The sequence below is a fragment of the Podarcis vaucheri genome, assembly GCF_965113315.1.
Source record: "Podarcis vaucheri genome assembly, chromosome: 7".
NCBI classification, from domain to species: Eukaryota; Metazoa; Chordata; class Lepidosauria; order Squamata; family Lacertidae; genus Podarcis; species Podarcis vaucheri.
Window position 1 is genome coordinate 77,798,002 of NC_138765.1, and position 27,041 is coordinate 77,825,042.

The 27,041-nt window shown below is 44.1% G+C and overlaps 1 protein-coding gene across 19 annotated transcripts in view; it reads right to left on the reverse strand.

Moving 5' to 3' along the window:
* The window catches only part of RERE (arginine-glutamic acid dipeptide repeats), a 358,060-nt gene that overhangs the window by 259,574 nt on the left and 71,445 nt on the right, over window positions 1-27,041 (reverse strand). The window contains exon 1 of one of the 19 annotated variants that reach the window (XM_082229764.1): window positions 25,263-25,930. The exons of the other annotated variants lie outside the window; for them this stretch is intronic. The gene's annotated coding sequence lies outside the window, so the exon portion shown is untranslated. Of the gene's footprint in view, window positions 1-25,262; window positions 25,931-27,041 lie in introns of those variants that run through there. 19 annotated transcript variants of the gene reach the window in all.

A 27,041-nucleotide genomic window follows, 5' to 3' on the forward strand; every position in this document is an offset into this window, starting at 1 on the left:
GCATGAATGATTTGCTCTTAGCTGGGCTGCAGGCCTGGTGCAGTTCCACACAAGCACTGAACATCACTTCCTGAGAAGTTCAACATCCACCTGAGGGAAAGCTTCTAGGCCTCACTCGTTGCAACCATCTGCATCAAAGTATGTGGCTAGTGTCTGCTGGAACCACCAATGTCCGAAAAAAGCAACTGGAAAGATATGCAGTGGTTAAAGGAGCATGCATAGCTCCTTGCCCCCTTCCCAATTGATAGCAAAACCAGAATATTAAGCAAAAGAAACATTGTGCCCAACTGTGCTCTGTTGGCATAATATATGCAAGTCAGAGAATTCAACTTCCTTATGATTACTGTGGGACAAGTTTTCAAGCTGTTTCAAATGGAAAACACTCAGCCCTGGCCAGGGGTGGTGCAAAGTATAGTTCAGCAACAAGTGGGGGGTCAAAGGTTCCCCACACCTGCAACAGTGAGTCTTGATCCAGCAGCTGAAGACCACAAGAAGCAGTGATGGCCACCAGCTTGGATAGCTTTAAAAGAGCCATCATTTAAATTCAAGGAGAATAAGTACCACTAACTACTAAACCTGATGGACAGATTCTACCTCCACAGTTGGAGGTGCTATGTTTTTGCGTATCAGTTGCTAGAAACTACAGGTAGGGAGAGTGATGTTGGACTCAGGTACTGCTTGAGGGCTTCCCATAGGCATCTGCTTGGTTGCTTTGAGAACAGGATGCTGGACTAGATGGAGCACTGGTTTGATCCAGCAGGTTCTTCTCGTGCTCTTATGAAGAGTGGGGGCCTTACAGTACATTATGCTTCCAAGCAGATACAAAGAACTCACAATCCAAGGAGAAGGGACCAAGCCCATTCATTTACCCTATAATCCTTGGCAAAAAGAAAAGTTAATTAACCTCAATTTCCATGTGAATCTATCTCACCAATAAATTTCTAATCTGCATGTGTTGCTGAACCAGCAAAAAACAAATTGCAGCAGCCATGTAGAAATCAAATCCTAACCAACAGGTTCAAACAGCATTTTAGAAATGCTAGGGAATCAGCCAAGATATACTCCCTCAACTCATCCAGTGGAGCCTCCCCAAGTGAGGAGGAGGGGGAACTAAGTCTAGGTTCACTGCATTGAGGAGAGGGCGGGTGGAGGTCGTTTCTGCCCCCTTTGATCTGTCTGGTTCAGTCATGTTCTCATTAAGCCAGCCATAAATAAGACTGTCACTGAGAAAGGAAGGAGAGTTGTTGGGCGTGAAATGCAGCTTCACACATCAGCACTTTGAAGACAGAAAGTGACATCCAAGTGCTAAGTATATTGTCCTTTTCCGCTGTCTCCACTTACCCAGCTGTATTTGGGGAGAAGCTAGTACAGGCTACAGGCTGGGAGTCAGAAATGGAAATCAGGTAGTTTCTCACAGGAGTGCTAGTAAGGTACACATTTCATGTGTAAATTGGAAATGTGGGGTTGCACTCAGAAATTACCTCCAATACCTGCAAGATGCTCCTGAAATGGTAAAAAAGCACTGGACTTTCAAGTGGCCTCTCTAAGCACATCTAGGTTCGATTGCTGCAGCTTGTATCAACACCCAATACAGACCCAGTATAAGTAACGTTCCAATAACTCATGGCTTCAGCCATGCATATTATATGCTGTAAGCTGCCCAGAGTGGCTGGAGAAATAACAACAACAACTATTATTATTATTATTATTATTATTATTATTATTATTATTCATTCATTCATTTAACCTTGAGAAGGTGAGGGCATCAGTAACTGCATTTCATAGCTTCAATGCCTTCAAGTCATTCCTACTCTTCCTCCTAGGTTTCTTGAACTAGTAAAATGTTTCCTTTTCAGGAATAAGGTTTCTATAAGAATGACACGTCTTAGGGGAACGCTTGCAAAGTGTGCCTTAGACACTACTAGCATTGTTGAGAGGCTGTGAACACCCAACTCCAGATGGCCAAACTTCAACTAGGGTGGCAAAGAAATGCTGCAGAGATTGAGTCTGCTGGGACAAATGAAACAAAGAGATATGGACGTGGTGGGAACAGTTGATAATTGATGGGGGATTTCTAGAGCGGGAAGCAAACAAATTTTTTTTAGTAAGCTTAGAAGTGAAGTGCATTTTTTTAAGTTCTAGAAAAAAACATGGCTTCTAGTTAAAAGAAAAGGTACAGGTTGGAAAGACATGTCTGTCCAGTGTCTTAAGCTGGGGCTACCCCAGAGTTGTTCACAACTGGACTTAACTGTCAGCGGTCCTTTACCTTTACCTTTTTTAAGCATACTGTAAGGGGATCTAGCAGCCATCTAATAGTGAAGACAGCTGCTGAGTGCCAACAGGATTGTGCAGCCCCACTCTGCAGCCATCTCCTTTGTCTACAAAAACAGGTCAAATGTGCTCTACAGAAGCCAAGAGTGCAGGGAAGGTCTAACTCAGCTTTCATCACCCTGAGTTGCCATGGCTATGCTGGCTGGGGCTGAGGGGAGTTGTAGCTCAAAACAAATGAAAGGCACCAGGTTGGCAAAGGCTGTTCTAACTACAGCCTTCTCAAAATGAATAACATTCACTTTAGGAAACTTGTGGAGATAAGGGCTGAAACAATACAATCAATAATTTGCAATGGTTGCAATCCTAAACCACAGCTCAGTCAGAGACTTGACTTTGAGCCCCACATTGGGTAAGAGATTCCTGCATTGCAGGGGGTTGAACTAGATGACCCTCGTGGTCCCTTCCAGCTCTACAATTCTGTGATTCTAGACAGAGTTACTAGAGGAGTAAGTCCCACTGATTTCAAACAGGACTTCCTCCTGAATAAACATGAATGGATTGCGTCGCAATAACCTTGGGCCATGAAGAAATTTGAGGAGAGCTGCTGCAAATCTATCTTGGCATCCAGCTCCGCAGTCCCCCAGGTGTTCAAGGGCCAGAGCCAAAGGGCAAGTTCAAAGAAAACATTCTACTTACAGAGCAATAGAAAATGCCCCATCTAAGGAATTATCAAGGCCCAACACTGAACAGGTGCTTTGCATGAACTGCAGGGGGGGGGCAGTCACAGTATTCAGAGCCAAACAGGAACAAGAAAATGTCTTCATTTCTGGGCAATAATGTGCTTTTTTTTACTATCTAATGCCTTCAAAGCATTTTGTAATGGCGCTGGATCACAGGAGTCAGGTCAAGTAATGTATGAGTAGCAGGGGTTCAGTGTTGATGTCATCAGCACTTAATTTTTTCCCCCTCCCAGTACTAAAAGCGAAGTGGAGACAGCAGCTCAGCTTCTGTGTCAGAGTTCTTCCCACTGGCCATCTTGACAAATGGCTCCTGGCATTCCCTCAGAACACCCGATGTTTTCAAAGCAAAAGAAAAGCAGGCAGCAGCTATGGAACAAGCAGTTGGTGTTTGTCTGCATGCGTCTGCAATATGTAGCGGGTTCCAGCAAATCATTATCAAGCAGCAGACTCTCCAGTGCACCTGGCTTGCATCGCTGAACATGTCCTGAATCTTCCAGGTGCTTCTAGATCTGTAAAGACGGTGGGTTTTTAATTATTATTAAAGGCACAGCTGTGAATTTCTAAGCCACTTTTTAGCCACAATTAAGACCGTCTTCTTCAGGGGAAGGGCTGTAGCTTAGTGGTAGAGCATCTGCTTTATTTGCAGAAGGTCCCAGGTTCAATCCTCAGCATCTCCAGGCAGAGCTGGGGAAAAACCCTTGTCCAAAATCCTTGAGAGACCCTGCTAGTGAGCGTGGGCAACACTGAGCTGGATGGACAAATGGTCTGACTTCCAATGTTCCTAAGAAAAGCATGAATTCTACCTTCAACCTTGCACACAAAATGTTACACTGTGCTAACTAGCCTACCCACACATACTTCCATTAGTCATTTGTCACCTGAATTGGGGAGGGAGCCAACTTTTGCAATGCTTCTCTATCTAATTGCTCGGAGGGAAAGGTTACTTGCCACAGGGGAATGTCATTCCATTTATAGTCCATTTCACACCGTTTCCTACTGCAGCAACCAGCCTCAGTGTTCTGAATAGCGTTCAAAATGGGGGGGGGGGGATACTTGTCTTACCATAAACCATAGTCTACCTCAAAGTCAGAAACAGAAACCTAATTCAAATTTGGAATTCACTTATGGTTTGCAGTAACAGTAGTTTGCGCAATTCAGATGTCATGGCAAAGTATAGTTATCTTAAACCAAAGAGAAATTGTAAGCATACAGGAGTGTATAGGGGAGCACACAAACCCAAGGTTTCTTCCCAATAGTCAAACCATGGTTTGCCCATGTTGCCAAGCCTGGCTCGTTCTATCCCGTTCATCCTGTAACATTGCAGCTGGCCCCCAGGACAAGAGAACGCTTGTTCTCCATTGCCTTTCTATATTAAAGACACTTAATATGATGCTGATGGGGGGGGGCACATACATGTATTTAAACTTACTAATGACCCATATCAAGCTTCAGAACATTTCAAGTCCAATTTGGATAATTGTTAGGCAGCAAATTAGTAATCAGCCACTAACAGTTAACAACTGTGCACAAGCATAGCATTTTAAAATGTGTGGCAATAAACAGAGGAAATGGAGGTAGCTAAAGAGAGGAATCCTCAAAACATTTTTTTAAAAAAGGAAATCCATCCTATCAGGGTGGCAAAACCCATATCCTGGCCAACTAGCCAGTTTCTCTGTCACAGGAACACTGCAAGTAGCAGCATAGCAAGTCAAACTACCAGAGGTAGCCACAGTGGTGCTGAACTCCAGCTCCCATCAACCCCAGCTAGCTAAGCCAATGGTCAGTGATGATGCAAACTATAGTCCAACAACACTGGGTACCATAAGTACTAGCACAGTACAGTGGTACCTTGGTTTATGAACTTAATCTGTTCCTGAAGTCCCCCCTTTTTTTAAAAAAATATTTTTATTAAACCATTTTAACAAAACAAATTATCAATCAAAATAACCAATTACATTTTCCCCCTTCCCTCCCTCTCCCACCCCCTAAGGACTTCCCTCAGCTCCCCTCTCTGGTTTGTTTGCACATATTATTCTCTGCATGTTAAAAATTGTACGTATCATTGCTTGAAGTCCGTTCTTAAACCGAGGCATGCTTTCCCTCCTGCCGCCGGTGCCCTTCCACCGTTCGGTTTCCGTTTGTAGACTAAGGTAAAGTTCACAACCTGGAACACTACTTCCAGTTTTGCAGAGATCGTAAACCAAATTGTTCGTAAACAGGATTGTTCTTAAACCGAGGTACCACTGTATTACCAACACAGACTGGAAATGGCTTCTCCATGCTTTCAGGAAAGGGTCCTTTTCCACCCTGCCTGGAGACCCACGGACTGAACTAGAACTTTTTGAAGCAGGTGTTCTAACACCACACCCACTGAGCTACCGTCACTCCACAAACTACAAAGTTGGTGGGTTTTGCAGGTGCCTACGATGTCTTGATACCCAACTCAAAAGTCAAGACAATCTCTCTTGCTCACACGCACACACTTTGCCATTCCATACAGCATGTGTCCTCCTTCCAAAGCATTGCAAACAATCCTTACAGCCTACATATCATGCTCTCTGCTTTTGTCACAGTTCTGTCAGAAAAGCTCAGGTTGAATGCAGTGAGCCCTCCATCTGTGATCAAAATTGTACCAGCATGTGGGTTCTGTAAAATCTTAAACCTTCATTCTGCTGCCTTCTACCCCAAAAGACTATCGCTCAGTTGTGTAACAAAATCGTCAAAAACTCACCCAAACCCTACCCTCTCACTGCATCTTCTGGGTTCTCCTGTTGCAGACTCTTGCTTATTTTAGCACATTCTTCTAAGACCCCCACACCCTATAGGGTTGCCACAGGCAGGCAATTTAGTTGGGGGAGTGGTGAAACCGCTTTGGCAAGTCTTTGCAGCAGACTCAAATGGGTAAAGACAAATTCAGCAGGGAGTCAAGTCTGTGGGGGAGTTTCGTCCCCCTGTTTCCTTATGACAGCTCAGCCCTTCCTATATAATCTGTGGTCTCCCTTGCTTCCCCTCACTGGTATTTTGAAGATTATAAACATTCTCATGCCACCAGAGGGCTTTGCCCATAAACAGGAGTTAGGGTTACATATTTACAGACTGTGGCTCTGGTGAGTTTTCCAAGAGCACACCATTAAAAGCATGTTTGTTCACTTCCAGCCTCTCCCTCCTAATCGCCCCTTTAAATAGCTTCTAGTTTGGTGGGAGAAGAAGACAGGCAGGCAATGTCCTTTGCTTCCATCAGCAAACTCTCTTACCCAGATAACTGATGATCCTGCCTTTGGAGGAGAGGAGTTTCTGAAGAAAAGCAAATGCCCCTGTTTTTATTATTTCTGCAGCAATTTGACAAGAGAACAGATAGATCTCAATTTTCTGAAGCAAGTTGCTTTTTTTATTTAGAAAAACTATATAAGAAACTGATACTCCTGCTTTTGAAGAAGCTGTTAGCTAGCTAGCTAGTTATTTTAGTCATAGTCACCATTACACACACACACAAGCAACATTCTCCTCTGGCAAGATCCACCTTCACAGTGATCTGCTCTGACTCAGGGGATATTATGTCATCACTCAGAGATCTGAGCTGAGGGGTCTGTTAGACAGATGGGCTATGTGAAATGACAGTTTGTGTAAGATCATCAGTCTGCTCCTTCCTGAAAACACAAGGTTTGCATCAGAATAGAGGGGTGGGCAGGAAGGTAAAGCAATCTTAAAAAAATTATTTTCACAAGTAAAAACAAAAATGTTGCGATTGAAATTTCCACAGGAACACTGTCCGAACAAGTGTGAAAGAGAAGCAAAGAAGAAATGTGCCAATTTTCAGAAAGTCTTCCGGGTGAAAAAGGCCCAGATTTCTCCACTTGCAATAATTTCTACAAATCCAACTCTCACTAGCATTCTATCTATCATCTATCATCTATCTATCTATCTATCTATCTATCTATCTATCTATCTATCTTCCAGATACCAGCTTCATATGTTTGGCACCAGGGCAACCAGATGCCTGAGGTTCCTTCCCCTCCCCAGCCCTGTGTTTTACAATTCCAATTAGTACAAAGAATGTGCCTTGGTTACTTCTGACACCATCATACACAGGAACAGGAGGAAACAATTGCAAAATAAAGGGAGAATACTGCTTTTCCTCCTCCCCCTCCTTCCCTATTTAAGTACATAAACAAACGAAACCACAAAATATTAATCAGAACAAGGCTATAGACAATGCACAGCTTTGAGTCCTTAAAAAAGAAAAACCACAACCTTGTTTGGAAGAATGAGTGATCTATAAAGGGCTGGTGTTGCTACAAGGGTAATTACCAAGGGGATTGAATGCAGTCTGAAGCAAAAGAAAGTGCATCACTATTTCAAGATGTCAGACAGCTTTGTAAAAAGAGGAGAGTTAAAAGGGCTTCACCAGGGACATGCAGAGGATTCCCCCCCCCCTTCAGTGGATGAGGAGCAACCAGCGGTAGTGCCTAACCTCTGTCTTAGAAAACACTAAGTTAACAGGGTTACAAACTAACTAAACTAGCAGTGCTGAATTTTTCAAGTGCTTAGGATCAAAACTGGCTTACGCAACTAGATGCCTCCAATGCTAGTCCTAGTCAAAGTAAGCTCACTGAAATTAAGACACGGCTAACTTATGTCCATTAATTTAACTGGGTCTACACCAAGGCAAAGTTCGTTTGATAAAACCTCTGTGTTTCTCAGCATCTCAGCACCCAAGGTTCAGCATAGCCACATGATTATCTTTAGTTTTGAAGACTAGCATCTGCAAGGAGCCATTCACAGAAAACCCTGGTTTCCGACCCTTCCTTTTCACCTTTCAGAGCAAATTCCACTCCTTCTGCTTGACTATGGCTTACTGTTATCTGCCCTAGCCCTAACCATGGCTGGTTCTCACCACAGCTCCTGTTGAGATTAACTGGGTTTGGAAATCAGGGCACCTGGTGGACTGCCTAGCATTGGTGCAGTTAAACCATGGTTAAAGCTCAACAAAGAAAAGGAGTAGAGTCAGGAGTTGCACATTCCTGAATAGGGCCCTCTACTTTACCAACCATGATTTGCAGGGCATTTATATCAAAACAGCACTTTCTGCTGCATAATTCAGTGACTTTAAAGGTCTTTTTACAAAATGGAACTAGCACTGGGGGGGGGGGTCTTGTCTCTGTCCCGCCCTTCAGCATGACTAGGACTGCTCAGTATCCTAAGAAACCCCAAACCTAAGCGACAGTCAGCAGAGCCCATAGATTTTCAAGGTTTCCATGACATAAGTAATCTAGCCCCCCCCAACGGAGAATGTTGACCTTTTACAATGAAACACATACACAAAGTTTGAAGCTTTTCCAATCATAGTTATAAGCAGCTGCCCAACTAATCCAGAGCAGAGTACATAAGGGAAAAAAAGCTGCAGGCAAAAAGGAAGTCAAAGTGCTCAATATAATGGCAGGAAGTTATTTATACATGCTTGTACTACCAAACCTCTTGATGAATTTTGCATGCTACCAGCAAAGGCATCAGGATACCACAAATCAATGTTTGTCCACCCAAGTTATTTATAGGAATCAGGCTTTCTCCTTCATATTCACATTAGCAACGATGTGCTGGATCCTTCCAGAGAACACTAAAGGGTCTATCTTAAGAAGTAACCACAGCTAGAATTCCAGCCACTACCTCTTTTAAGGGGAGACAACTGAAGCGTTGGAGCATTTGGCTAAGATTTAATTTTGATGGCAAATATTTGACTTTGGCACGTCTAGTGCTGTGCCAAAACTTCAAATATTTGCACAGCTTAATAATTCCCAATATATTTAGGTGGTGTTTTTTTTTAAAAAAACTGAAAACATCTCATCTCAAAAGCGGGGGGGGGGGGGCTAAAAAGCCTAAACCAAGGCTTTGTAACAGCTTTCCTCAGCTAGAAAATATGCCTTGTGTCTATCTAAACTGTCTCAATTTAAACTAGATAAAGTTATTTTGGGATGACCCACAAAAAGTGGGGGGGGGGGGCCTTCAGGACACTTGAAATAGAGGCCTTGTTCCACAATTAGCTTGGCCTCTTTAAAACTTTCTGATACTTAATGAAAGACTTTGCTTCTTATGCCTACCAGGAATAAAACATCTATGCCCCATGGTTATCAATTCAGAGGAGATGATGGAAGATTGCAGGGTATGTAAAAACTTCATTCACACCACACAAATAGGTATAATTGTAAAAATACAAAAATGTATGTTAAAACCCAAGAACAGCCAAAGAGCAAACTACCACATACAGAAATAACATAGAATCTAAAATACTAAAATAAAATGCCAAGTAGGAAGGTCACAAGAATCCCAACTCTCCATTGCAAGCCCCCTAAGCAAAGCCTAATTAAAAAACAAAATGTACACTTTCTACATAAAGAAAAGCCAACTCACTTGAACAAATCAGATTCAAACATTGGGGTGGGGGGTGTTATGCAGATCAAGCATAATATTATTTGCATAAAATAGCTACTGCAGAATTTGAATTTAGCGGAAAGACATTTTCTCCAACCCAAAATCCACAACAGATTACCCTTGTTTGTATGAAGTTCAGCTTTATGGAACTGGCACATCACTGTTTCCAAATGCCCTGCCCTTTAGCTTGGGGGGGGGATGTAACTTAACTGGGCTGCTAGCATTATGCCTCAGAAGCCTCCGACTGGAAAAGCTTTCTTGGGTAAGAACCGTCTTCTGCGCTGCCCCTTGCTCCTTAAATACTTTCATACACAGATTGTGCTTAACAAGATTTATGGTTGAAGACGATCTGGCGTTAATTTTAGACGTTGGGTTCATTCTCTCCAAAGAGCAGCCTATTTCGGTTAATGACAGAGCAACAGTCAGATTTCCACACACACACCCCAAAGCCCTCTCCTCCCTAGTACAGTAGCGCTCTTGTAATCGGGAGATTAAGGCTGATTATTCATGTGTGAAATGGAGACTTGATCCCTTCCCTCTTACTGTAGGCTGCAGAGGAGAGACCCACATGTTCTTCGAGATTTCATAAAATGCCCTTAGAACTGCTACACACTGCATTACTCGCCACTTCCCTTTATTGCATTAACAGGAGAAGGGGGCCATAAATAGTTGGCATTTGAAAAACACAACAAATCCTCCTTACCCAAAGCACAACCTTTGAACTTGCCTCCAGAGCTACATAATCAGTGTTTTGTCATGAGGCAATAGAAAAACATTCCTCAAAGTAGAACTGAGCATGTGCGTGAGTTTCTTCCCTTTTTCTCAGGCATTATCTTTGGCATTTGGTTCCAAAATGCTGCAAACCAGCTAGGAGTTTTTATAAAGGAGCAATGGAAGCTGGCACTTTAAAAAAAAGTGTTATAGTAATATGTGAAAAGGAATTGATGTGTTTTATATTTTATTCTGTTGTTCCAGGAGCAACCCCTACATTCAATTCTTAAGTGCAGTATCTCATTCAATCGGGATCGTCAACAGCCACTCGCTGACCCACCTGCTGCAAACAGAAATAAATTAAAAAATAAAAATTGGGTTTATATGCCACCCTCTAGCAAATCTTTGAGCAATAAAATGCAATATACGACATAACAAACACAGCAAACGCTAAGACTAACGAGTCTAATGAAATTAAATGCTCTTTTGAAGCAAGTAAGACATTTGGGTTTTATAGTTTAGAAAAAAGGCATGTAAAGGGGGACTAAGGAGCGTATAAAATTATGCAAGGCATGGAGAACAGTAGAGAAAGAAGCATTTATTTACTTATACTGGAACTCCAAGAGGTCATCCAATGAAATTGAATGGTGAGAGGTTCAGGCCAAACAGAATGGAGTACTTAAATCAAAATACATGGTTAAACTATAGACTTTGTTTCTGCAAGATTTGGTGATCACCACCAATTCAGAGGACTTTAAAAAGAGACAAATTCATGGTGGGGTAAGGCCAGAAAAGGGTATTAGTCAAGATATGAATATGCTTCTCCCAGGATCGGAGGTAACATGCCTATGTATATCAGCTGGGGGGGGGGCTGGGCTTGTTAGCTTCACAAAGGTATCTAGTTTCCAGTTGCCCATAGGAGGGAATAGGATGATGGATGTTGGTCCAATCTGCAGGGGTCTTCCTATGGTTCTGCTTGCTGCCCAAAGGTAAAGTAAAGCGGGGGGGGGGGGTGCCAAGTGAGCCTTCCTATGCAGGGAGTCCCAGACCTGGAGCACAAAAAGCTCTAAATCTAAATTTGCGAGTCTAATGTTTGACTCCCACAGATTCCCACAGATTCCCTGAGCCTGCTTTAGACCACTGATCCAACTAGCTCAGGGCTGCCTACACTCTCCACGGTTTCAGGGAGAGGGTCTTTCCCAGTCCTTCCTGGAAATACCAGGCACTGAACCTGGAACCTTTCGCACGCCAAGTATGGGTTCTAGTACTGAGCCATAGCTCTTTCTCCAGTACTTCCCTCCAATGCAGAATGAACTACAGGGCACTCTGGTTTTTCCAATATCTACGGCCTTTTTTGAAGAAATAACTATCAAATTATTACGCAGGCAAACAGAATTGCACAGCAGACACTTACAAGCATACCACAAAACCACAGCTCTGTCCAAAACACCTCAAACAACTGATGTTCAATGGGGGTCAGGACAAAAAATGTGCTGGAAACTTTTGCTCGAGTAACCTCACTCAAAATTGCCCCATAACACACCTCCTCTTCTCTTCTATACAATCCCGCTCTCATCCCATTAAGCACTAAAATAAAAGAAATACATAGAGGATCATTAAAATGGTAAGGAGGACGGTAAAGTGATAGATTAGAAGGAAAATCCTCTCAGCCTTCATAATTACAGGGTAATGTTCCAGACAAGCAAACGCAGGAACACTGAAGCCATGCATCAAAGTAAAAAACATATTTAGTATCTTCAGGACGGCAGCAATTTCTCAACGACAAAACCCTCCAAAGCAATCATGTGAGACTAGACAACATGAAGTCCCTCCCCCTTGTTAATAAGATGGATTCCTAACACTGAAATATCATCAATGGGCTAGCAGGAGACTCTTAAAGAGATTACGGTTATTCAACCAGCTAGCATATCATATACAACCCTAGCACAAATATCAGGGTAATGGAAAAGGGTCATGCACCATGTACATAACAAATGATTACACCTACACTATTCAAAACAATATGCATTCCTTGTTCTGAATAGATTTTAAAGTAAATCATTCTTTGAACAATTGCCCAGTGACATACTATATACTCCTCCTTCTAGGTTTTGCCAAACCGCTGGAAAAGTTGTGCAAATAATTTGAATAAAAATAAGGCGGCGGTGGAAGCCTAAATAAAGAAGGCAAGAAAATTTTGAAAAACCATTTGTACATGTTTCATCTGTTTTGCAATGACACTTACCACCAGATTGGGTGCTAATGCCTCCCCTGGATCCTGTGGTTGTGCTGGAGGCGAGGGGCTTTCCCTTTTTGGCTTCACCCAGACCCCAAAAGTGGATCGCAGTTTGCCTGTGTTTTTGGTCAATGCCTGGCGGGCTGCGGCAGAAGCCCTTCTCCTTCGTCAACTTAATTTTCTATGTGTAATGAGAATGTTACTATGGTTGTTTTTAATAAATCATTTTATAATTTCAAGCTTCAAGGTGTCTTATTTACAACCTACTTCTTTACTATGTTATACATAAAGGAATGCAAATTTCAAATGCATCTTTCTGTTTGTTTGCTTAAAGAATGTAGATTTCCAGGGGGCGCTGTTTTTTGTTGTTGTTTTTGACAAGGTGGCAGTAGGCCAAATAAGCTTGAGAACCTCTGTATTGGATGAATGTTGGTCTAGCACCAAGGCTTTAACCGAGTGCAGTAGTTTATCCCTGAACCCTTTTAGACCCCAGATTACTTATGCAGACCTGTGTGGGCAGGAAGACTAGTAAAAGCTTGTGGGCTAGTTACTTGTAAACTTCCAGGTTAAAAGGGAGTTACCAGCAAGCTTTGAATCTCAGCCACTCCTTTTCTTGATAGAGGGGTGGAGAGAGATCAAGTAGCACTCGGATGCGGATATCATATGCACACACAAAATTCATACAAAATATACTTTTCAAGTCTTTTTCCTCATGAGCAAATGTAACCACGGTCATAGATTGCCTCCTCCAAGACACAGGGTTTCCCCCTTGCCTATGAAACCTGATGCAGAACCAATTGAGTAACAAAAAAATCACCAGGTTTCTATTAAGCAGGCATGCAGGACCCAATTAAACCTATTCAGCACTGCCTGTTTCCCCCCACCCCCAGCAGCCTAACCTCTCCCATGAGATAAAATTTAAGATCTGCAGGCCCAGATGTAATTCACTGCAGACTGGCTAACTCCTAGCATGTGTTGACTGCTGAGCTGTTCCCCCCTTGAGCAAGAATGAATGCTGCAGCACGGAAGAAATCCTTGCTTTAATTCAGTGGAGTATAGGATATTTTCACAAAAAGCCTTTTCAATATTCAGGGATGGTGAGCTGATTGTGAAAGGACCAGATCCAGCCCCTACAGGCCCCATTTCCAAATTTTAAACTGAAATTGAGTAAACAATTTCATGTGCAAGGAAAAGAAAGAAGCTTTTATTAAAAGTGAAATTCTCCCAACAGACGCCACGTTTCCCATGCTCTTCACTTCTTACCTGGGCTTGACAAACAGACTAAGGCATTCCTTCATGCATATCAGTAACAGTGCATTACTTAGAAGGGGTTTTGAAGGACCAAATGTTCCAGTGCATTAAATGTTTTGCCAGCCAGGGATATCATTATTATTATTATTATTATTAACAATCCCCCAGAGCAGACTCCGGTCCCAACTATATTCAAAACATTCACAGCTGCACAAGCAGCAAGAACATGCCAATTGTCCTATTTATAGTGCAAGCTTTTAAAGGGTGTTCCTCTTTATACTGCTATAGCAAGCAGCATCTTGGAGAACAGTGTACATTTGGCATTTTGTGTTGTGTGTTGATGGAAAGGGCTATCTAAGCAGAAATGGTAAAAGCTGAACCCACAACAGCTTATGGGAATCCAATCTCCAGAAAAAGAAAACTCTATGAAGACAAACACTTAGGCTTTCTGTCATTTTAATTTGTGAGCCACAATTCCCAGAGTTTTCTGGGAAGAGAGACTGATTGTTAAAACACCCTGGGAATTGTAGGCCTGTGAAGGAAAAAACTCTCAGCACTCATAACAAACTAAAGCTCCCAGGATTATTTGGAGGAAGTCATGACTATTTAAGGCGGTATGATACCGCTTTAAATATGTAGTGCAGATGGAACCGAAGTTCTTGTGAATGCTGTGTTCTATTTATTTACAAACTGTGATGGCCTTTGACTTAGAACAAAGAGTTCCTATATATGGTTCTCTTCTCGTAAGTGGTACATATGGGTGAGAAGGCAATGAATTATTTGCAAGGCTGCAGAAAGTGGATAGGTCTAGATCAGTTGTCTTCAACCTATTCAAAACCAGGGCCCACCTTTAACCCAAACATGCATTTGGGAACCCACTCGTTAATTGTCTACAATGTATTCATATGGTGGCAATACTGCTGTCTTAGGTTTGGCTGAGACCCAATAGTGGGTCCCAACTCACCTGTTGAAGACCTCTTGTCTAGATGGCTGTCTCTTTTCTTGTTTTTCTACAAATGCTTTTTTAAACTGTGCAATTGGAAGTGAGACCACCAACATGCTTTGAATATGCAAAACACACTCAAAAAATATATTTTTTAAAAGAGCCAAACTTTTCCTCTTTTTTTTTTAAGGAAGAGGCAAACAGCCATAATGTGTTGAAATAGACTGCAGCCAATTTTCATACAGTATTCATAATTACTTTATTACACCGTGCACAGGTAATCAGCCTCCAAATGATCCAATAACCTTGGCTTGCTCATAACTCCCCTGCGCTAGGCTTCACAGGCGAGGGAAGAGAAAACCGAGCAAAACACAGTATGTTTTGACTACTTATAAAAGCAAGTTCTCTAGGGAATGCACTGCCAGATTTAAAGAGAGGGATTTTCCCTCGACTGCTCAAGGCTTACAGTCTCCTACATTCTCCCTCAATCATTTCCTTTGCACTGTCTTGATACTGCCTTGTAACATAACCACCTGCTGTGGGCATTCATGCTTGCTAAAAAAATATATTAAAAAACGAGCAATCACAGAAATCATCATGCTGTGGGTAAATATAAAATCAGGAGTTCTTGCTCCAACCTGAGATTTCAAGAAGGAAGAAAATAATCTTTTCTCTCCTGCACTTGCAAGAGAAGAAAATTGAATTAGAATTACACATTGATCTTGATGGGGGGCATCTTTAGAGTATCAGCTGGCTCAACTCAAAGCAAATAAATGACTGTAGGACAGGGACTTCCAAAGGTTGCTGGATTTGCTGGACACTTCAATACATCATCATTTGCACTCCACAGTAATTAATGCTAAACAACAACACACCCCTCCACTCTATACCCAAACCCTAATAACGACTCGCTGGAATTCACAGCCAGAGATGGAGCAGAAAGCAATTAAGACAAATTCATGAAAGCATGGATTTATCAAGGGCTATGATAGCAAAATGGAGCCCCCGTGTTCAGAAGGTGGTACAGACAATAAACAGGGGAGAGCTGTTGCCTTCAAGCCCCAAAGGTATGTAACGGAAACAGGATGCTCAGCTAGATGCACTTTTAGTTGGGTCCAGCAGGGCTCCTCCTTTTTCACATTACAATCCCCACTTTATCCATAAGAATGCACTCAAATGCTGGCAGGGGTGGGTGGGTGTGCATCCTTTTTAAATCAATTATTGTACTGCCTTAGAGTACACTGGGGCAGTTAAAGCGTAATTGAATCCAGGATAAGTTATCAGTTCTGGGCAAGGGAACCGAAGTGACCAGCTCCTGCAAAAGTGAACTTACATACATGGGCTCAAATTCAGCATGGAAAGCCTAATAGCCTAAGGAAAGCGGAAGGTGAGACATACCGTATTTTTCGCTCTATAACACGCACCTGACCATAACACGCACGTAGTTTTTAGAGGAGGAAAACAAGAAAAAATATTCTAAATGAAACAGTAGATGTATGATTTTTGTGGTTCATGCTGTGGCCACAGACATGTGATCTGATGGTGAGTTTGGGGTGACCCAGTGCAAAAATCCTGAGGATCCATGTGGATCCGTGCTTTGTAACCACGTTTTAAGTGGGGAGGGAAGGAAAAGCACTCAAGGGATAAGGAGCATGCGTGGGGTGGGTGGAGAAGCAGCTTTTCTGCGAGCTGAGCAGGGAGGGAAAGAGCACTGTTGCTTTAAAGGTATACTTAAGGTATTTGCCCTGTGCCTGGGGTTTTTTTCCATTTAACAGTTTGCAGCCTTTTTCTTCGCTCCTTGTTTTGAGGCAGAATAGATTTGAGCAAGTGAGGAGGACTTGGATTGCAGGGGATTTGCCATTAGCTGTGTAAAAGCTCTCCTCCTTGCAGCCTTCTACTTTGTTTGTACAGGTGGCTACTGGTATCAGGTTCAGTTTGAGTGATAAGCAGCCACCAGCAGCAATAGAATGGAGCACAAAAAGCAGTAGGGGCACTAGGACCCAGACAATGCTCAAATCTATCCTGCCTGAAAACAGCTGAGAAGCGGGGGGATAGCCTTTTCTTTTACTTCCTGGTTTTCACTGCGCTCGTGGCTCAGAGCTCCAGGTTGGTTTTGGTTTTTTTTTTGCTGCTGGTTGCTTAAACTTTATCCTTCCTGATCCAAGCCCTCCTGTCCCTCTGCAGCCTCATTGCTCCATTTAGAGAGCGCTGGGACCTTTGCTAGCTGAGGCTGCAGCAGTTGTTACCGGCTACTTTAAAAGCGCCTGCTGGCTTTGAACTGCCTGCCTTCTCCCGGCTTGCTATGGCTCCCGTCTGTCCCTCCTCGCGTGTAAGCGGCTGCTGCCCGCTTTGCTGGCATGGCTCTCCTTCCCTCCCTCCTCCTCAGCTCCTCCCCCTCCTCCTGGCTGTAAAGCAAGCAAAGCTAGAGCCGTGCAAAGCCCTGCAAGCGGCTCCGCTTTGCTTGACTGACGGCAGCCATGGCTCCGGTCCAGTGCATTCGCTCCGTAACACGCACAGGCATTTTCCCTTACTTTCTAGGAGCAAAAAACTGCGTGTTATGGAGCGAAAATTACGGTACATCAAATTCTCCAGCCACACCACTTCACCAATGCATACAGCACCTCAAGAGGGATCACAAAATCAAGTGTTCACACCTCAGTGTTACAGAATCAGTGGGGGGGGGGGAGCATGTTGCATACAAAACCCAATACATCCTCATGGGGTAGGGGACATATTTGCTTTGCTAACAAACCAGATCCCTAGCAAAGGCTTAAGGAGGATTCCCACAGCCTAAAACTAAACAAGAAAGGGGTGTTCAGCTCCTGAAGAGATGATTCAGCTTCTCCACATCAGTATTTCCAGTCCATTCAGACCCCAGACTAGGACAGTTTCAAAGTGGATGGTGCAACCACACCTGAAATAGAGTTCTGCTCGCCTCTCCTCAAAAGGCATATAGCAGAGTTCAGAAAGGTTCAAAAAAGGGCAGCCGAAATTATGATGGAGTGACTCCCTTATGAGGAAAAGTTACAACTTTGAAGTTGTTGGGTTTTTTTTTTACTTTAGAGAAAAGGCAAGTAAAATGTGACGTTACAGAAATAACTGTGCATGGTGAAGAGAAAGTGGACAGTGAGAAAGTTTCATTCCCTCTCTCAGAACCCCAGAACTTGGCGACACCCAGCGAAGCCGAGTGCTAGAAGATTCAGGACAGACAAAAGAAAAGGCTAATTCACACACAAGGCACAGTTAAATTAGGGAATTTCCTTCCGCAAAAGGCAGTGGTGGCCCCCAACTTGGGTGGCTTTCAAAGATGAGTAGACAAATTCCTAGAGACCCTGAGGGCTATGTTCTACCTCCACTGTCAGAGCAGTATGCCTCTGAATACCAGTTGCTGGGAATCGAAAATGAGAGCATTGTTGCACTCAGGCCTGGCTTGCAGGCTTCCCATTGGCATCTGGTTGGCCCCCGAGTACAGGATGCTGAACCAGATGGGCCACTGCCCTGATCCCACAGGCTCTTCTTATGTTATGTTCAAAAGCAGCCAATGCTGTGACACTGTGAGACACGGAAGTGCTACTTCATATGGGCCAGTGGGCACAAACCATGGGCAATAAGGCACATGTGGGACCTTTAGCTTTCTCTGGATTGTGCCCATCTCCTGCAAGGTAACAAGAAAAACCTAAAATCTTTCAGAATACCGACGGCCATCCTTTGAAGTAGCTCAACCTTAAAGCAAAACTTTGAGGCCTTTCATGTTCAGCTTTGGTAGAAGAGTGTGTCTAGACTTTGGAGGGGGGAGGAAAGAGGGCACAGCAGCAACCATGTCTAACTTCTAGGAATTAAGACTGCAACGCAGCCAAGTCTGGCATAGAACCTTAGGTTGTTGCACCTAAATTATAACCATTTTCACAGAAGAAGCTAATCACAATGAATCATTCCTGGGAAAATTTGCACTCTTACTTCCCCCTCGAGGAAGTGTGCAGTCATGCTGCTAATGTAGAATTTACAGCTCTCATTTCCCCCATACTTTTGCGAATGGTGGGAAGAGAAAAGATTCTCTCCCTGCTGTCAGATGAGAAGTTGTCCTTAATAACAGAAACAAACACAAACCCATGGTGTTTCAGGGAAGCTTTTATGCAAGAACTGAGACCTTATCTTGGCTAGAGCAAAAGAAAAATAGATTTATATCAGCCATTCACACCTTTCCCTGACACTGTTGAGTCCCTGCAGTACATCACAAGGTCAAAATTAAAGGGGGGGAGAACACTTATCTCACCTGCCAGGAAAAACATTTGTAAAGTGAAAATATATGACTCTTGGGAACAGGATGGATAAAATTCTATACCTGCATTGTAATGCTGTTTCAACCCATTTCCAGCATACCCTCCTGGTAAACTGAGAATTCTCTCCCATAGCAATGTAGCAAACCTTCAACCCAATAAAAACACCAAAAAAGACTAATGCAGACATCTTTCTGGCTCCTGGAAATCATGGTTTGCAAAGTGGGAATCAGCCTCATGAAACATGCACACCCATCTTGTAAACCAGAGACTGCAACCCTGATATGAAGTGAGTCTGTAAACTATGGCTTATTAAGGAACCTTGTTTGCATTGGTACATGCGTATCCTGAAGCCAAAGTTAATGTTGGGAAGGGGAAAGGAGCTCACCTCCAATTGTCAAGCAGTCAAAATATAGCACTTTTCTTTTGTGGTCAAATGATTTTGCATATACCATATTTTTCCATGTATAAGACTAGGTTTTTTTCTTAAAAATAATTTCGAAAATTAGGGAGCGTCTTATACATGGATACAACTCCCTTCATTTTCTTAAATCTGAGTCCCCTTATACAGTAATTCTTTGTGATCTTTACAACAAAAAGACAAGACAAGCCTTTATTGTACCCACATTACACATGGGGAGGCTGAGACAGAGGCAGTGGTTTACCTGTAACCATACCTTCTCTCCCTCCCCACAGAGGTATCATACCTGAGCAGAAAGCTGAACTGAGGACTTAAAGGTTCTTGCCTTTAAATCATTTCTAAACATTTAATTTTGGCTCCCTTCTAACACTCTTTTCCCCATGCTTTCAGTACCTGAATCTTGACAGCTTGCACCACAAAAACCAGGTGTGAAAGTGACTATACAGGCTCGACAGCCATTTTGCAGCATGATTACTAAATATGCATATCACAAATTATCCTCTGGCTCATTTTCATAGTTGACAAGATAGCCGTCTGCCCAGACATTGCACCATAGATGGGAATCTGTTTTAAATTCTTGCCAGGGTTTGCAACCAGGATATGGCCTGAGGACGACACTATTATTAGCCAGCATTTTTACATTATCACTAAATAACCTGATGGGGAGAGAGTGAAGACACCTGTCAACAAGGCAGAAGGCACCCTCAGGAGGCATTTCGCTTGAAGTCTGCTTGTCAAACATGCAGTAGTTATTTACTGCGTTCGAGGGGAAAGCGGGTATACAAAGAGCTGACTGCAAGCTTACATTTTACCAGCAAGGGTCCAAGTGCATGGCTGATCAACTGCAGGCTTGTGATTGCCCTAGAAATTGCTGAACTCTCCCTTCTTCAAGCTTCACTGCTCCACATTCTTTTAAATATTTTTATAATCAAGGGGTCAAAATGTTGGCCCCTGCCTAACATGCAGAGCAGCATAAGCCACACATGAAAAGGAAAGGTCCACCCATAATATAGCTCAACAGTAGGGCACACATGCATCACATACAGCAGGCCCCTAGTTCAATTGTTGGTCTCTCCAGTTAAAAGGCTGAGGAAGCAGGGGATGGATGGAAAGACTCTTGTCTGAGACCCTGGGGAGCTGCTGCCCATCAGAATAAAAAGCCCTGGGGTAGGTAGACAAATAAATTCAACCTGCTATAAGACAGCTTCTTCCTATGTGTCTAACAACAACTGCAAGCATCTCATGCAAGTTTCTGCAAGTTTCACTCCATGTCCAAGAGACTGACGCATTAGGATGAATGGAGCGCTGCAACACCAACCTCAGCCAGCTCCTATCTACTTGCCTTCTTAAATGCAACCAGTCCTCAGTGTTGTCAATTTCCTCCACTTTATATAAAACACTGCAAGGAGAAAGAGGGGGAGCAAAGTAGAAATAGCTGGCACTGTCTGTCATTCACTCTGCCTTGTGATGGCTTTGCTTGCCTTCTGCATCCAATGAGTCTCATACCTGTTACCACAGTAAGGCAACACCTGCCCTGAGATTAAGCAACAGGAGCTGTACCCAGCAAAAGCCCTATAGGAGTAGCCTATGCTATAGTTTTTAATCTGACTCACTTCCCTGCATTGCTAAATGGCTCCATTCCCCACACAGACACAAATCCTATTTCCTACACCAACGTAGGGTAGGAAGGGTGAGATAGACAAAACTTTCTGCTCCTCATAGTGAGGTTTTCTTCAAGCCATTCATTATTTCTCTGAAGAACTACCCTACCATAACATTCACCTGCCTCTCCCACTGTATGGCTTACTACCAATTAATCAGGTCTCCAGTCAAGGCACCCTATTAGCTGGATGTACAAACAAATTTCATGCATGCTGAGCCTTGCAGGTTTGGCCAGTTGCTCACCCTCTCCCCAACAATCTCTTCCACAGCATACATGCCTTCATCGCACCACTGAGTGAGGTGCTTCCAGAATATGCAAAAGGGCAGCAACATTTGCTGCTGGTTGAGGCATATTGCTGAACCAACAATATGCAAGAGAGGAATATTAGAAGCAATTGAGTCCTGACCCAAAGTGAAGGAACTAGAAGCAGTGCCTGATGCTGCAGCATTGCTGAAGGTAAGCAGGTGCAGAACTAATCAGTCTTTCCAATGAAAGGCCCTCTGAGGTTCCACATAAGAACAGGATACAATTATTTTTTAAACAACAACAACAACAACACACACTCGTATTGTGGATTTTGTGTTTGCATCATTTTAAAAAATCAAAATAAAAGGTTCGACAGAAACATCATTTAAGAGCAGAAAGCTATTGTCACACCTACATCCCAAGTCACCCTCAACCCCTCATCTGCTTATACCCTGCATGGTATGTCTTTGCTAGCCTCTTCACAATGTCACTGATGTGCTGCTTCTAGTTTCATTTAAAATACCTTTCCAGAATCTAGGATGAGGCATAAAACTGGCATAGATCCGTATTTCATTTCATTCTCCCAATATGTTCAGCTAATAGACTATCAATGGCTTTTCACCATGTGGCCAAGACAATGCTGAATACCACCTTCCTCTTACCTTTCCTATGATCTTTCCCAGAGTCAACTGGCTGGGAAATGAGTGCAAGACTAGACGGCCCTAAGGCAATAAATATGGAATCGCAGGGGTGGGGGTGAGCCTTCACTGCTCAGAAGCGGTTTGCACCCAAGCTTTCCACAAGCAAATTCTTATCACTATATCACACTGGTTTCATTTCATTCTATGGTGTACTCAGTGGGTTTTACCCAATGCTAGTCCTACTCAGAGCAGCCCCACTGAAATTAATGAACATGACTAACTTGCACCCATGAATATTAACCAGTCTCCTCTGAGTAAGACTCAGTTGGCTACAACCCAATAGAAAGGCATGTGTCAACAGGCTGTCCCACAAGTTAGGCTTCCAGACCCAGATATCCTAGACTTAAAAAATAAATAAATCCTGATGTGCCCTGGGCAGCTGTGCTTCTCAGAGCCTTGACAACTGCTCAAGTATGCATCTCTGAACAACAGACCCTGGCTACTGGAAGACACATCCTTAGCCCTGAACTGTTTCTATGCCAGCTGGTTATTACAAGAATGACTGTTTAAGAATTGGTGGCAGAGTTTGTTGGGTTTTTCTCCTCTTCCCTCCTTGTCCCATTCCCCTTGTGTGTGTGTTTTTGTTTTGTTTCAGATTGTAAACCTGCAAGCTGGGACTGAATGTAAGCCACTCTGGGAGCCTTTCTGGCTAAAAATAAGGGTTAAAAATCCTCTAAATAAATAAATGCAGGCTTCCTAGGCATTGACCAGGTGGCTAGAACAGCACTAAACATGACTATGCAAACAGGTTTACCAAAGGGGGGGAGGAATAGAGATATTTCCTGTCCTTCACCACCATCTCTCTGCCAAACCAAAGGCGCTTTTAAGAAAAACACACAAAATGAGCCATTAGTTACCAACAGCAGGAAACAAAAGCCTGTCTAGCGCCCATCACATGAATTAAAAAGGGGGGGAGAGAAAAGGAAGAGTCAGCAAACTCCACCAAGCAATTCCAGCCAACCTCCGGTGTATGGTACACTACATTACCAAAAAGTCAATGCATTCTGACATAACAGCTGTACGCATTGTTACATTAATTAAAATAAAAAGGCTAACCCACATCCCAGGCAAGCGATTCGCTGAACCCTGCCAGCATTTCCTCAAAAAAATGATGTATAAATTTAAGGAGCAAGTGGACTGGTTATAACCAATACAACAGTAGACTGGAGGGGTTAGGGGAAGCATGTGAGAAAACAACGCCTCTGTTTGAAATTTTTTTTTATTCTCTCTCTCTCTCTCTCTCTCACACACACACACACACACACACAGAGGCAGAGAGAGAGAGAGACAGAGACAGAAGCCCCACGCTATAAACTAGGAGAAAGCACACAAAGGAAGTGGCAAGAGGGAGAGATTACGTCAGCCCTCGCCTCAATTCATAAATGTGAACCACAGAACAAGGCAAATTCTAAACGGGCCCTCCCTCTCAGGGATCCTGCTTAAAAAAGGGAATGCACACACACAAGAGTCAGGGCTTAAAAATATGCTACTAAACAGCACACGCTGATGCATCAACTTTCAGTAGCCACAGGGAGGGGGGTGGAAGAGAGAGAGAAACCCCACAGTGTAATCCTAGTGAATTCTATCCTGCAGCCAGATCAAATAACATTTGAAGAACAGCCCGCCAAGCTCACAGAGGCTGCCCAAGCAGAGTAACAATAAACACTGAAGAATCCTAAATTGAAGGCACACACACAGGTCGCAGGGATTTGTTACCAAATAGCACACTCCTAAATTACATGAGGGGAAAGAGAAGAGCGGTGGATCCAAATGGAAATCTCCTAATTCCCTAGCTGCTGTTAAATATCTTTTCTTTTTATTTTAAAAAAGGGGAAGAAGATATCTGTGCAGTGTAATTTCTTACTAGGCAACTGGGGCTGTTTTCAAAAGTATGGACTGCCTTTAAACAGCAATTCAGCCCCCACCCCCCACCCCGAATTGCAGAGCTGGTTGCAATCCTGGAACTAATTGCCTAGAGATCAATGCCTTTAACACTATAATTATGTCCCCCTCAGTTTCTAAGACTTTCAATCCTGCTTAAATTAACTTCTTTCCCAGAAATGCACAACCAGAAGAATATAGCATTTCTAACCAGACTTTTTTGTCCTCTAAATATTAAAAAGACCAGAAACATGTTAACAACAACAAAAGTATAAACAAGACTTCACAGAGAAACAATCCCTCCAGTTCTCTAGATTCCCTTTCTGCCCATGGGGCTCAGTCCCAGAGCAAGTGGATGGAAGGCTCCTGTCAACTGCCATTTGGGTTCATGTATCATTAAAAAATCCCACATGGCTGAAAGGAGGCCATCCAATCACACATACGCACAGCACCCCATGTAGGGCAAAGCCACATGCCCTCCAGAGAAGCTGAAAACAAAATCCCAATTGTACTGAACAAAAGCAGAGCTGGTTTCTGTCTTGGGAAACAAGAAGTGGTTGAGCGGGTCTCCCTGTCACATCAACTGAGAACAAAGTTGAGTCAATATTATAAAAAGGGCCTTTTAGACCGAGCTGGGCACCAATTAAAAAAAAACATAAAAGGCATTCCAGTACACACTTCTGCTACACTCCAGCAAGTAGAGTGAAAGATCCCCCTCTACCCCCCCATAAAACAAGAAAACCTGCACTGTAAACTTCTCTTGGATTTTTTAAAACAACAACAAAAAAGCTTAGCAAGCTTTTGAAGTTCCACCTAGCTTAGTACAACCTTTTGTTGTTGTTGCTAAACTTGTGTGGGAACAGAAAGGTACAAAAGTAAAAAAACCCAAAAAAAACTCATTTTTAAATCCCCTGACAAAAAAAAGGGGGGGGGGACTTGTAACCTTAAAGTGTTCTGGAACAGTGCCCTGGACCAATAATAGCTAACACAATACCTACCAAGCAGATCCAAGTTTCCTTGAAATTATTTTCTCTCCCCTCCTCCTCCCACATTTCTAAGCTATTACAAATTAAGTGGAAGGAGTCAAGTGTTTTATCTACCCAGCTGGTGATATGTTTTTGTTGTTGTTTTTCTTAAGTTATTTTTTCCCCTCTCTCAAGGCTGGGGAAATCCGAAGCCACACTCTAGAGGAAACTCAACTTGATTGTGATCTCTCTGTCTCCCATTCACACACAAACATACACCCTTCAATGTAAACATCACTTAGGCGATCCAGGGAGATGACCCCACGCTTCGGGGTGCGAACCCCAACCTCAAACTGCACATTAAGTTGCCTCATCTTCGCACAAGGAACCAAGATGTAAGCGAGTCTTGAGGGGGGATCCCCCCCCCAAAAAAAGAAAGACATGTGCGTGCGAGCCAGCCAGACCACCATCCCCACCCGCTTTAGCAAGCCCCCACTCCCAGGCCAGGAGGCACACACTGGCTCACTCACCCCAGCCAGCCTTGGACTTTCCGCTCGGCAAAGAACAACAAGGAGGAGGAGAATTCCTGGAGATGCGGGGCCAAGGCAACCAGCCTGCAATCACAGCAGCTGTTTCAGTCTGACCCCGGCGGACCTCGAGCTGCTTCTCCAGGGCACGCAGGAAAGGAAGAGGGGGCTGCTGCTGCTGCTGCTGCTGCTGCTGCTACTGCGTTCAATCCCACATGCAATGCCCATGGAGGAGGGAGGGGGGAGGAAGAGGAAGGAAGGAGGAGGAGGAGAGGGGAAGAGAGAAAGAAAAAAAGGGGGCCAGAGGAGAGAGAAAGAGAGAGAGAGAGAGAGAGAGAGAGAGAGAGAGAGAGAGAGAGAGAGAGATGCACTTGGCGAACAAAAGGAGGCCCCCGCTTCACTGCAGCGCCGCTGCTGGGCCAGGCAGTGGTGCGGGCGAGAAGAGGAGCAGCAGCAACGGCGGCATTGCCCGGGCCGGAGAAGGATCCCGACTGGAGGAAGCGGCTGCGGCGGCAGCTCCCTGCCTCGGCGCGGCGGGCTGCGCTCCCCGGGCCCCTCCGCGGCACATCCACCAGCCGCCCTGCTTAGCTGCCGCTCCTCGGTCGCAGCCACCTCCACATGCCTCTGTGTGACCCAGTCGCTTTTGCTTTCAACCCAGACACCAGGAGAGGGAGAGAGAAGCACAGCCTCCCAAAGACAACAAGCGGCGGCGCGCGGGAAAACCCGGAGCGGAGTCCACCAGCCTGGCGCTGCCTCCCGACCGGGCTCAGTGCAAAACGGCGGGCGGGCGGCCCGGCGAGGGCCACCGACTCGGAGCCAGCCAGCCCCCCGGCTCCGTGCTGACCAGGGCCAGTAGGATGCCTGGGCTCACGGGCTGCTCGACATCCTTGCCAATGTTGGGCGATGCGAGCGCGCACAGCTCCTGCCTCCCTTCCTAGATTTCTCTCCCCCCGCCCCAATCCGAGGCGGAACAGGGAGAAGCTGGCTGGGTGATTGATGGCGGCTCTTTAATAGCGTGGTCAGCTAGAAAATGCATCTGCAAGCAAGATATTAAAGAGGCAAAGCATCCCCGCGAGTGATCTGCCGCTGCTCACATCCGAGCGCGAGCGAGATGCAGCAGCAGCCCAGGAATATTAATGCAAAAGCAACCTTCTTCCTTCTCTCTCTTCCTCCCCCCCCCCCCAACCTTCCTGCTTCGGTTCTCACAAATGCAGATCAAACACTCACACGGCGTGGAGGAGACGCAGATCAAAAAGCAGAGAGGTGGAGGAACATTTAAAAGGGCGGGGGCGGGGACGGGGGGAGAAAAGAAAACGGGACAAATAACGCTGAGGATGGGAAAGGCAAAAAATGCCAATTTAGTGGCACATTAGAGGCATCATGGCTACACAGAAGGATTGGGTTGCAGTTGATTCAACCAGTAAGCCATTTTGTTAAAATCCACCTACACCACCGGCCCCCTTTTTGCACGGGAGAATAAATATCCATCTGTCAGCGGACGCTCCCTTTTAACATTACATTGGAGAAGAACTACACCTAATGCAATGTGAGATGTACTAATGCAGGTGCACCCACACAGCCCATGCCAGCTTTGTTTTCAAACAAAACATGGCATTGCACGGGAACAAAAAACCTTTCAACCACCCCTCCCAAACTCATTAATGCAATGATTAGGAAGTGATAAATACAATGACGGTTTTGCCCCTCCCCAAAATTATAGCTGCGTCCACAAACAAAATGCATTCCCCACACTGCAATGCACAGGTAACCAGAAAATGGAGG